Raw genomic sequence first — 12,029 nt, 5'->3', positions numbered from 1 at the left:
TCTGGCGCATTATAACACCTGTGTTAGTATGGATTTATTTAAAGGTTTCTTACTTCAGGCCTTCTTTGGAAAAGGACTTTCATTTTGATCATGAGGTTTTTGGTAAATGCACTTCCTTTTGCTGTGGTAGTGCATGATTGCATAAAGGCAAAGATGAACTTTTGACATTTTAAATCATTTTTTTGAAGTGTGTGCAGTTTGCTTTAAGATTACTGTAAAGCATAGCATAATTAACAAATCCCTTAAGAAGCACAAGCTCTTTCACATGCAAAAAACAATTCCAGCCCACCCGCCATCACTGAATGCTCTCTCTACTGACACACACACACATACACACGTACACACACATACGCATGCACACATGTACAAACACACACACATACACACACACACACACACACACACACACACACACACACACACACACACACACACACACACACACACACACACACACACACACACACACACACACACACACATTGTGTCTGCAGAGTTGTTGATTTTATAACCCATTCTCAATCACATACATTTTACTGCAATGGCCTAAATGAACTCAAACACACACAGCCCCCTCTCTCTCTGTGTTTCTCTCTCTTTCTCTCTCTCTCTCTCTCTCAATTCAATTATATATGCCTTTTGGCATGTCCATTCAAAATGAAACATTTTTGCCAAAGCATGTACAATGCAGAAACATACTGTAGAAAACATCAGAACATGAAATAACATAGAAAGATGTAACAGCATAATATACAACATACAGTCATATAACAGTATCTCTCTCACTCTCTCTCTCTCACTCTCTTTCTCTCTCTCACTCTGTCACAGTCTGTACGTATACTTTGTCTCTCACACACATACAGAAACACACACACACACACACACACACATACACACACACACACACACACAAGTGAATGTTTGTGAGATTAAGGACAACTAGTATTATCACACTATGTAAGTCATATGTTAAGCTGACAACTAGAATCTTACTTACGTACTAGGGTTTAAATTGTAATGGAACATTTCAAAACTAATTCCTTGAATTGTGACTCTGTCAGTCTTAAAAACAAAAATCTTAGAGCTGAGCAATTTTTTTAAGGTCTTATAATCAATATTACCTTTTTTATGCTTCTAGGGATGTGGATCTGTCATTTGCAGTTTGACTGTTAGACTGTTATGTTTGAATATATGAACATATATGAATATGTTTGTGTTTTAACATTACAGTAATGCAACATTACCGTAACATTACTGTTGAGTTGTAACATTTCAGTACCATACATTACTATTAATTTGCATATGCCACAGATTCTGCACTTGCTCACAGTCATGCACAGCAATGTAGGGGCAGTTTATTGTTGAACAGTCAACTATTTACAACAATGTGGTATTCCACCATACACTGGATTCAATGATGATTTACTCTAAATGATCACCGCTTCAAACACAGGAATGAAGCATGGGACTTTTCCCAGCCGCATGACATCAAAGTCTGTTTTAGATATTAGTAAAAGTGAGCGGTTACCTGCGACCTTGAGCCAACACACCTGTAATTTAAGACTTTATAGGGCTATGGGAGTTTGATCTCTGCATCAGCACATGCTGAAAGGCTCTTTCCTGATCATGCTGTCATCGTTTCTGCACCGGACCTTTGAACTTTCCTCACATTATGTTTCATTGTTTGCCAAACAGGGTTAGTTTGTGCAGTTCACAAAACTCCCTAACCCTTGCACTAGTTTAATGTAGACACAAGAATCAAACAGCTGTCACTTTTCCTTTCTAACAATTCATTTCATTGCTCTGAACAGTAGTAAGGCTGAAGGGAGTAAAGTAGACAGTAACCCAAAAAATCTCTCTGTGCCTGGTCTGTGTCCACATATGAGAACATCAACAGCTCCTTCAAACTGACGAGGCTCAGGGTTGCGGTGCAGTTTAGATTACCATCCTCATAAGATTTTTTAAATATTTTTTTATATTTAGCCCATATTGAAAAAATATATAAATAAAATGTAATTTTTTGTATAAAAAATGAAAAAAAAAAATAATAATAATGTACCCAGGGATAACACTGACATGTATAATAATTGCATGTATGATACATTTGTGGAAAAAAAGCTATACATTTAATTCAAAAATGGCAAGATGCCCTTCAACATGCAAAGTAGGTCATATGTAAAACATATGTATTTTTTGTTAACGTATTTCCTAAGAGGCCATATTTATATGTTTTAACATAAATATCATAAAGGCCTATAATATAAAAAATATACATACATTTTACAGACGTTTCCCATAGAAGTATATTAAAAGGCCTATTTAAATTAAACTGTGACCCCAAAAACGTCTAGACTCTATATATGTAAGAACACCAACGGTCCCTCCTAGCTGAGGAGCGTGAGGATTTGCGGAGCAGAGTAGAGCAAAGCTGTGTAGATTATGGCGTCCTCATTAGATTGTTTTCACGGCCGCAACTGAGATACGCATTAGCAGGAGGGGTGGAGGGGGTTAGGGGGGGTTGCTGAATGAGTTCTCTGATCCCGCCTCTTGTCCCGGGTTCACAGGACACTCCCGGGTCATTCCGGGTCAGCGCACACCCAAGCACAGAGTCTGACACACACACACACACACACACACACATAAACAACAGACGAGCACCAGGGCACATGTGGCCCAGATCTGGCCTGTATCTGAGTGGAGCCTCCAGGCTGGTGTGCTTTCTGTCAGTGACTGTGCTAAACAGCATTACGCCCATGCTGGCCTTTAACATAAAGCTGCAATATTAACAACAGCTCAGTCCCACAGCATCTATAGTAAGGCTGATGGCCACTACAGCAGCATATACGCTGTTATCTTTCCTTCCATCTTTCCCTCTTTCCTTTCTCCCCTCCTTCCTTTTAACAGGTTAATACAAAAATGTTTACTACTAATTTACTAATGTGTAGCACTAAAACCTAAATGGCAACAGTAGCTCTGATTGTTTGTAGTGGTGGAAACTACAGAGAGTGTGTTGACATGATTACACTTTATTTTACTCACTTCTTTCACTTTTTAGTTTCTTCCATAGGAGCACATACGTGAGGCAGGCAGCCCACTGTGCGTGTGTGATTTATCATGGCAAAATTACTTGGTAGCGCTTATAAACAGCCAACTAAATACCCACATTGTCTACATCATTATCAATAATCAGTGTCTGTCAGGACACAATCAATACAAAATTACCTCTGTCTGTAAGTAAATTTGACTGTAAATAACTAAACGGTTGCTGTTAGTTGCTACCCCGAAATGACCAAGGGAAGGACGAGACATGGAAGCCTGCGAACTTTACTAGGCGTCTATATGGGATGTGTTTATGGGTCTGTCCAGGAGAATAAAGCGGCCTTTGAAAGGCAGAGGGCCAGGCCAGTGTGGTGCACAGCTCATTAACCCTTTGGAGCAGCACCTTGGTGAATTTTAAAAGGTCCGCCGATAACCAGGCCAAGAGTGCAATTAGCCTAATCTATTGCGTTTGGCCAGTGATGCTTAGAGACTGTAAAAAGGAGCCTTTTCGTGTCGTTTTTTTTCTGCAGAACTGGGTGATAAAACGGCTGCCTTTCAAGTTTAAGGAGGGAAAATGTTTGGGGAAAGATGTTTTTATGCCTCACATAATTTCATTGCAGGACATGCAAAAGACACATCTCTAATAGGCCAGCAGGAAGACTGCTCTCTAGTTCAAGTTCACATTCTGTTTTTTAAAGCACATTATCATATACAATAGTTATTCAATGTTTACATTTTATGCCCAAGACACAAGATGAATCAATGATGACAAGAACAAAAATAAAGAAACAGCATTAAATTAACAATAATAAAAACAAAAACAAAACAAAACCAAACTCAAGCAACAAAGCGTTAATTTTATAATTCCCATTCCTTCCTATTTATTTCAAATTATACAAGAGAAATACAATGGAATTTCATTCAAAACTTTGTTGAAAACTAGTTGCTCATGCCTATGCAACTCATTCCTTAGATGGGAGTGCATTGGAATGTATTGGTATATATTTACACTCAGGTCCAAGGTGCTTGGTAAGACCAGATGTGAGGGCTCCATTGAATCCACCGCGTAGGGCAGGGACAGTTGATTGTCCCTCTCCCGGACTGCCATCAATCCTCCCTTTTGACCAGCTGTCAGGCCAACCGCCATAAACATGTCCAGGAAAAAAAGAACCGACTTCCGTGTCCTGCCCCCGAAGAGGAATTTTAACTGAGGACCGTATTCAATTTGTCTCTCCTCTAAAACCTGCCATTGAGTGCAATGATGCAGCTCTAATGCTTTGGCATGCGGTGTGATAATAGCTGGGTTCCTTTCCATGGGGGGACGACATTCAACTGGAATGCGAAATAACTTAAAGCAAGCACAGACCTCATTCTGTTGAAGGACTCAGTGGTCAAATATCAGATGCCCTGAATGGACGTTGTGTATAAAGAGCTGATTTGGTCCAGATAGCAACTTGTATGAGGCCATGCTTACTCTTGCCCCTCATGACACCCAGAGCTGTGAGATTTGAGGTCAATAGCAAGATGTAAATATTTGTTATTACATACATGTTTATCTGTACTTAATACAGTTTCAGTTGGAATAAACAACTTTAATTCACTTAAATATGTACACAAGTGTTGAAGCACATTCAGTTTCTTGTGTTCTCATGTAAACACCATATTTAACATTTGTGTGGCTATTGTCTTCCTTTTGCAGTGAATTACAACACCTATAGTAAGCATGTCTCTTTGTGCCAAAGATGAATGTCTTTGTCTTTACCTCCGATTAATCCCTCGGCACATCTAAAGAGAGTGGAAATGAAATGGTCAGTGGCCTGTCCTAAGCAAATAATCAAGTCTGTCTGAACGCACGGCTGGCTGAGTGGAGTTGATGTCATTTGTTTCAGGGGGATAATGGGGCCCAATCAGCCTCCGCGATGGACACAGCAGGGATCAGAAGACTGGCAAGTGCTGCTCCACTGTTGACTTTGGAGAAGAGGCTGTGCTCTCAAATCAGTGGGCTATGCTTCTGATCTGAAGAGGGAAAGGGAACGCACACACGCACGCACACACACACACACACATTCAGTATCACAAGGATGGTTGTGGTCCAGGTGAATGTGAGAGCAGATGAGAATGTGAGGGCAGATGAGAGACGAGGTGTGTGTGTGTGTGTGTGTGTGTGTGTGTGTGTGTGTGTGTGTGTGTGTGTGTGTGTGTGTGTGTGTGTGTGGTGGAGGGCACATACTGCTGCTCCAGTATACATGTATGGGATGTGCAGATTTGCCTCTGTTTTGTCACTGATCACTGATCTCATGAATTCTTATGTTGAGCTGTGATCAAGCTTTTTTGTGTGTGATCTCAACATTTTTAGCAGTTTACATTTGATATGATATGATAGATAATGTCAAGGTGCATATAGTATTTTTTTGCACTGTTGCATTGTTACTTGTAGCTAATGGGGGGCACAAATAAACTAAGAAACACTATTTTTACTATTTTAAGAGTTATTGAATAGTAATAATACAAATTGTTTTCAGTGTGTGATATACACCCTTAGCAGGAATATTCCCGTTTGAATGTTCCAAGATAGTGGCTAATACTAGCCTGGCCTCACCCACTTAGATTTTCTTTCAGGGAGATCTAGTCTGGAACACCATAGTTCATAACCATTTCACTCAGACAAGAAAAATGTCAGGCCCATCAGCGACAAGAGGGGAAGACAAAACTGAAACTTATTGTGATAAACAGAAGCAGCAACACCTGCAAACATCAAAAAATGCAGTTGGAAAAATGCAGAAATGTATTTACAGCAAAGGTAGACCCACATACATTGTGGTGCCTGTCGCGATGTAAGTGTTGGAAACAAATCCCAATCATGAGTCACCAGACTCTATTCACTTTGTGAATGAGTTTGGATTTTTCCCGGCTAGGCCAACACATTTGATGCAAATTTGATTTGAAGTCATTATTGAATGACAATGAAGGATGCTTTTTTCAAACAATCGCCAACCCCCATTTAAATCACTTTTAGCCTAGTTATGTTTCACAACTTTAATGACAATTTCTGTCAAACATTAAAACCACATCACCAGCTAATTCTTTCCAAGACATGTGCCACAGACAATTCCAAGATATTTGAGCCACTTACCCCTCCATAATGGACATGTTAAGGGATGTAGCAACGAGAGCGAAACACCTGCCTCTGCTACAGTGCCCTTTCTGATTAGCAGCAGACAAGAACCAGGGCCCCTGTGCTCCTGGGCCTGGGGCTAGTGTCTGTCACCTCACGGCACCACGGTGGACCCCCTTCAGTCGGATTCCTGGCATTTCTGTGCTGCTCGGGATCGGGAAAAGCCACCAGCTCCGCGTTGGACGGGCCCTGATTGAAGGTGACTGACATTATTTGGCACCATTAGGCAGCGCTCTGAAGTTGACCTCTTCACCTCGTCCCTGGAAGCGGGCAGTTGAAACGGCTTTAGAGGGAGCTGCCAGAGGCATTGTGATCCCATGGGAAGGCTGGGGGGGGGGCCAGGGGGGTGGTGGTGGGGGGGCGAAGCTGGGTTTAGGGCCTGCGGAGCAATCAACACCTAGAGGTTAGCTAGTAGGGCTGAGGGTCTCCCTCTCTGGGTGCTAAGCATCCTTTCGACTTAATGTATGTGTGTGTGTGTGTGTGTGTGTGTGTGTGTTCTTATATGTGTGTGTATGTGTGCTAATGCTTATGATAGGATTAACTTAGTGTGTTGTTAGCCAGTAAAGCAAATAAACAGCAGCTTGGATTAAATGTAATATGCATTTTTGGAACTGGATTATCTCATCTAGAGCAGCATTCATGGAGAGAGAGAGCCTTGTGCTCTGAAGCGTGTTAGCGCACTACACTACAACCTACATTATTGTAAAATACAAACACATGATCGGAGCTACACCCTGCATAATAAATAGAATATCAGTCAGAGCTGGTCAGAACTGACCCATATTTTATAAAAAATCTCCTCCACTCTGTTGTTTTGTCCAGTTGCTTCACTTTTGAATGCCCATGTTTTTCACCGTCTTTGGCACTAACACTGACACTGAGACACCCATCTCCTCAGATGAGAGCAGAGGCTGCTCAGGGTGGAAGATATCCACCAACTGGAAGGCTGTCAACAGGCGACTACACTACAGATAACAGTATTTCCAAATTACTTGTTTGCATTTTTAATCAAGTTTCATTCCTTTCCCCAACCACCACTCCTTACATCTAACTTATCATGGAATATTTATCACACACAAATGAGAGATATTCAGAGATAAATGCATGACCATGACACAGCGCAATGCAGATGGGGTAGACACAGGGAGATAAAAGGCTTTCCAGTAGGAGAGTTGGGTGTTAAATATTTTATCAATATTAAAAAAGTTTATATTTAATTCTGAAGCATTCAGGTGGGCGGTTTTGTTGTGTTGTATGCAGTGCCCTGATCCATCACAATGGCCTGCCCTGCATGTTCACTAGATTCTTTAGTTAACACTGACAGACACTCGTCTCTTTCAGACTCAGAGCAGAGGCTGGGGTAGGAAGGAGAGAAGGTGTCCATCGATGGACAGGCTCTCCGCGGGTGACAGAACAGGAGATATTCTGGACACTAACACAACACAAGAAATAATAGTATTTTCTAATGACGTATTTGCATATTTACCCAATCTAATTCAAACCAAACCTCAACCCCATTAACTTTGTTGCCTTAACCCATTTGTGATCCGTCACAATAGCCTGCCCTTGATGTACGCTAACACACTGACAAACACTCATCTCCTTCTGTCTCAGACGAGAGCAGACCCTGTTCAGGAAGGAAGGAAGGTGTCCATAGATTGACAGGCTCTCCGCGGGTGACGGAACAGGCGCTGCTCCCCACCTCATCGACGTGACACTTTAGATTAGTTCCTGCTGAGCACAAGGCCCGCCGGCGAACACTGACCTCTGTCCGTGTGGCTTGTTAAGCCCCTTGTTGCAGCACTATATCAATGTTGACATGAGCGGAGCTTTCACTGAATAGGCTGGGTTGCTGATGAAGTTGTTGCTCATACATTCACCAAATGTATTTGTTCAATAGTAGGCCTATTTCACACAGCAGCTTTACCTTCTCATGAAATTCATACATTAGGCTATGCCCTGTGCTAAACCATAATACAACCTCTTAACTAATACTGTTTACAACCAAAGACTTTGCCAAATACTATGTTTCGTCTTCACTGTAAAACCGAACAGTACAAGTAAAACAATGTTTTTGATTTGTAAACACTCAAAAATGAAAAAAAGTTACTAGTACTCTAATCGTCTGTGTTACTTGAACAAATTTGAACTTTTAAGTTGACAGCACTCATCCGCTTTAAGTCATTTGAAAAAATAGAAAGCGTGGGAAACTTCCCCACGCAAATTGTAGCAAATTTGTAGGCGGATCTTCTGCCATACGTGGACCTTGTGTACAGCACCAACTAGCCAACGCTGAGTGACAAGCGACGCCGGCAACGGTCGACCACCAGATGACAAGAGACGAGAACAAGAGCAGTGAACGAGAGAGGAGACGACGAGAAGAGAGAAAAACCGCAATTAAACGTAAGTGGAAAAGTGAGGTGCTGACCCTAAAGCACGTCCTTTATCATATTGTTTAAAACCCGAATGTTTGAAAATATTGTCTTAGGCTACATGACGTAACTTTATCCAGTTAGAACTAGCTAGCACTAGCAGCTAAGAATTTGGCTGCTGTATGCCAGCACTTGCTGGATCAGCCAGCGATCTAACTCAATTTGCCAATGTGAGTACTAAAAATATGAACTAATTAACCCCCGTTAGCACTATTTAACACAATAGCTTGGAAGTGCAAGCTTTGTGGTGCACTGCTTGATAACAGGGCACAGGTCCTGCAACATTATAGTTTACAGCATGTTAGCAATGGTTCCTCCATTAACGTTAGTCCACTGTCATGTTACTGACTGTCTGCACATTTAAAGGAAAATCCCGGTTTTTAGCACTTTAAGGCCCCTTTCTGGTTTGTTTTGGATGAACCAGAGTGGTGGACACCGACATTTTGACGATTGGTCCTGTCTCGACTTTTCTGACTCGTTTTGAATCGCCTTTTCACTTCTCAGGGTGGCTGGCAATGGGCATACTGTAGTAGGCTATACTCAAACATGTCCTAAAACAACCCTTAACGTTCGTTTTCAAAACTGTGCAACTCACCGAGTGGTTAGTGGAGTTCGTTGACTATTAAAAGCAAATATATCGGCGCAATGTATGATTCGTATTTGAACCTGAAGCATAGACAGTGGCGCAGCATGCAATGAGTCTTCCAACAGAAATCAATGGGATTTTACAAAATGCCAAATAAAAGACGACAGAAACTGTATTTCGCTACGCTACTTGTTTTGGAACATCAACGAACACCACTAACCACTCGGTGAGTTGCACAGTTTTGAAAACGAACGTTAAGGGTTGTTTTAGGACATGTTTGAGTAGCCTACTACAGTATGCCCATTGCCAGCCACCCTGAGAAGTGAAAAGGCGATTCAAAACGAGTCAGAAAAGTCGAGACAGGACCAATCGTCAAAATTTCGGGGTCCACCACTCTAGTTCATCCAAAACAAAAACCAGAAAAGGGCCTTAAAGTGCTAAAAACCGGAATTTTCCTTTAAGTCAGTAGCCTAAATTCATTTGACACGGTCACACACAGTTCATGCTCAGTCAGAATGTGTATTATTCGCATGTCAGCTGTGTAGGTGAAAACAACCATTTAATGTGCAAACTGTTCTCGGCCATTTAAGGATGCATTTAAAGTGGCATTTAAAGCGACATCATGAGATGGTGGATTGTCCTAATAGAGATTGTCAGTATGTTCAAATGTGTATTCGTCCTTCAATTCACAGATTCAGAAGTTGATGCAAACAACATTGGCATTGAGAAGGAAGGAGATCATATCAGACGTCCTTCCCCGCAGACATAGCCTATTGGTTCGGTGGTGGCCTGCAATCATGTTGGAATCCCAGGTAAGCATTTCTTTTGTACAAATACTTGGAATAGATTCATTTCATGTGTGGTTCTGACCAAAATGTGTTTTAAATCTTTACACTTACCCCCCTATTTTGAGTTTTTGCTCAAAATTGCACACCGCCTACTAACAATGGCCCTGTTTCCACATACTTCGACTTATATTCAAGTGCTTGACCCCCTTTGAAAGCAGAGGTCTTGTAGATTACAACTCCTCCATGGACTTAAGATAAAAAGAATGCTTTGGTTTTAGAAGCTGTACTATCAAAGAAAAGTAATCCTATTGAATTGCATTTTGTAGTTATTAACTGGCTTGACTCCATGTTTTCTCATGCAGGGATCCTCAGATGTAAATATCCGACGTGCTGTAGCGCTCCGTGGCCTTCCTTTCTACCTCCATGAGGATGATGCCACTTTTCTAAAGACATGGGATGTAAGTAAGTATGTTTTCTATTGACATGACAGTTAAAGCGTAACTGTGGCATTAAGCGACCCATGGCCTGTTGTTTTCGAGGTCAACGCATGCTATTAGAATGAAAAACAATGAGAAAATTGAGTACAACATAAAGCAAATACTGGTCCAGCAGCTTAAATGGGTGGTTCAGGATTTTGGACATAGGACCTAATTTCCAAGTTAGCAAGTGTGATATTTATCAGTGGAGACCGTTTTTAACACGTTTCATCCAGTCCTAGTCTATTCAGGCGTTATATTTATTTGCCTCGGTGTACTATGGAGTGGGTAAGACTGTTTTTAGTGGCAGGCTTACACATACTGTTGACTCGCGCCAGCCTAGCACCTGCGAACTCTGCAACTAGAAGGACTGGATGAAACGTGTTGAAAACGGTCTCCAACTTGTGTTTTTATCTTGGATCTTGGCACAAGGGATTATAACACCTAATCCTGTGTATTAATGTAATATCACACTTGGTAACTTGGAAATGAGGTCCTATGTCCAAAATCCTGAACCACCCCTTTAAACTAACCTAACAAGGCATTTGAACTGAACTGAAACTAAAGCCAAATTCCCTGGTAGGTTATCAATAGCTGCTGGGCCACGTCTACTCAGTCTATGTTGCACCAATTTTTTTAATTCTTTTAATTTTATTCTTACGAACAGCCGTGACCTCGAACAACAGGGCTATGTGTCGAATAACGCTGGAGTTACATTTCAAGCTTTTGTTTTTCTGTTTGTTTTCCAAGAAACTCCAGGGAAGTTACTTAGTATTATTTCAAGTAATTATTTCAATAATGCAACTGCCCTGGAAAAGTTTGAAGATAAAATGTTAAACTTAATATGACATGGTATCACTTGACATGTAATGCCTATTAGATATTCAATTAACACACAATTGTTCTTTGTTCATTTCTTCAGGTCTCTCAATCGGAGTTCCCAGATATTGAGGACCTTACTGTTGAACTCATTCTGATCAGCACGAACAGTGCAAATACATCCCTCTGCCCAAAGAAGACTCCTGTTGTTTTGGATTGAAATGATTGTTGAATTTCCTAGCATTGGTCAGGCATTTGTCATAAAGTATCTATCTATTTATCTATCTAGATAGATAGTATCTATCTATCTATCGATCTATCTATAGTCTTTATGCCCTTGATCTAAACTGTGTTTATTTGAATTTAGCCTCCACTACAGCCCTGTTCTGAACTCCAACCTGTATTTGTTTCCATGGTTTACATGAAAATAAAAGATTAAGAAGAATTTCACTGGCCTTTGTCAACCTTTTTAATAATTTTCTTTCAAGTCCTTAGTTGAAACTAATCAAAATGGACAAGTTTGTTCAACTTTCTGGAAATTAAAACTTTTAAGTTTTAAATTTAATTTAAAGAATTGGTTGAAGCAAAATGAAATATTTCAGGCTGACATCAATAAATCCAATTAAGCTATCTAAGCTTAATTTTATTAATTACCGTGAACTCATGTAGTTGATGTTTCTTTAACTTAAAAAAACCTTGTTGAACACACTCAAA

The 12,029-nt window shown here is 40.7% G+C and overlaps 1 long non-coding RNA gene across 2 annotated transcripts; it reads left to right on the top strand.

Moving 5' to 3' along the window:
- The first annotated feature begins 8,303 nt into the window (after positions 1–8,303).
- LOC143140140 (uncharacterized) lies at positions 8,304–11,765 on the top strand. 2 transcript variants are annotated; one of them, XR_012990547.1, is made up of 4 exons: positions 8,304–8,617; positions 9,925–10,044; positions 10,383–10,482; positions 11,419–11,765. It is a non-coding gene; the product is annotated as an uncharacterized LOC143140140 (long non-coding RNA). The 2 variants fall into 2 exon arrangements; XR_012990548.1 differs by having other exon boundaries at positions 8,305–8,617; positions 10,383–10,478.
- The last annotated feature ends 264 nt before the right edge of the window (positions 11,766–12,029 follow it).

Source organism: Alosa pseudoharengus, unplaced genomic scaffold (genome assembly GCF_046254945.1).
Source record: "Alosa pseudoharengus isolate Yale_2024_CS ecotype anadromous, Long Island Sound unplaced genomic scaffold, YU_APseudo_1.1 YU_APseudo_1.1_scf_23, whole genome shotgun sequence".
NCBI classification, from domain to species: domain Eukaryota; kingdom Metazoa; phylum Chordata; class Actinopteri; order Clupeiformes; family Clupeidae; genus Alosa; species Alosa pseudoharengus.
This window is presented reverse-complemented; position numbering and strand designations above follow the sequence as displayed.